We start from the raw sequence: 902 nt of genomic DNA on the forward strand, positions 1-902 counted from the left end.
TCACCTCCCACTTTTCTCCATTTTCTTTAAACCATCTCCAATCCCTGACCCACTACCCTAGCATTCACCTCTCGCACTACCCCATCCATGTATAAGTTGAACAGCCAGGGCGACATAACGCATCCTTGACGAAGTCCCACCTTTACTTCAAACCACTCACTCTCTCCATTTCTAATCCTGACACAAGCTCTACTACTCTCATAAAAACTCTTGACAGCTCCCAAAAGCTTTCCTCCTATCCCATAAATCTGCATAACCTCCCACAGTGCCTTTCTGTCTACCCTATCATAAGCCTTTTCCAGATCCATAAAAGCCCAAAAAACATCCTTCCCCTTTCCTATAGCTTTCTCACATATCTGTCTTACCACAAAGATCTGATCTACACAACCTCTACCTGTCCTAAATCCACACTGTTCCTCACCAATTACTCCTTCTGTTCCTCTCCTAATCCTCTCAATTAAGATCCTCCCATAAGCCTTCCCTACTACACTTAACAGGCTAATCCCTCTGAAACTACTACATTCACACTTGTCCCCTTTTCCCTTGTAAAGAGGAACTATACAGGCACTTCTCCAGTCCTCCGGTACTCTACCCTCTCTCCAGCAAACATTAAATAACCTCACCAACCAGTCCACCATCACTGAACCTCCCTTTTTCAGACATTCTGCATGGCATCCATCCAGACCAGGTGCCTTACCGGCTTTCATCATCTTTACAACTGCCTTCACCTCATCCTTCCTTATTTCTCCTCCATTCTCCTCACTCCTCACTCTCTTTTTCTTCGCTTTTCTCACTGCAGCTATCTTTCCTTCCCTATCCTCCTTCACATTTAGCAACTCCCTAAAATATTCTGCCCATCTTCCCCTTACTGCCATCTCTTCCATTATCATCTCTCCATCTAT

The sequence above is a fragment of the Oratosquilla oratoria genome, chromosome 14 (assembly GCF_046742065.1).
Source record: "Oratosquilla oratoria isolate Oo_2021 chromosome 14, ASM4674206v1, whole genome shotgun sequence".
Classification (NCBI taxonomy): domain Eukaryota; kingdom Metazoa; phylum Arthropoda; class Malacostraca; order Stomatopoda; family Squillidae; genus Oratosquilla; species Oratosquilla oratoria.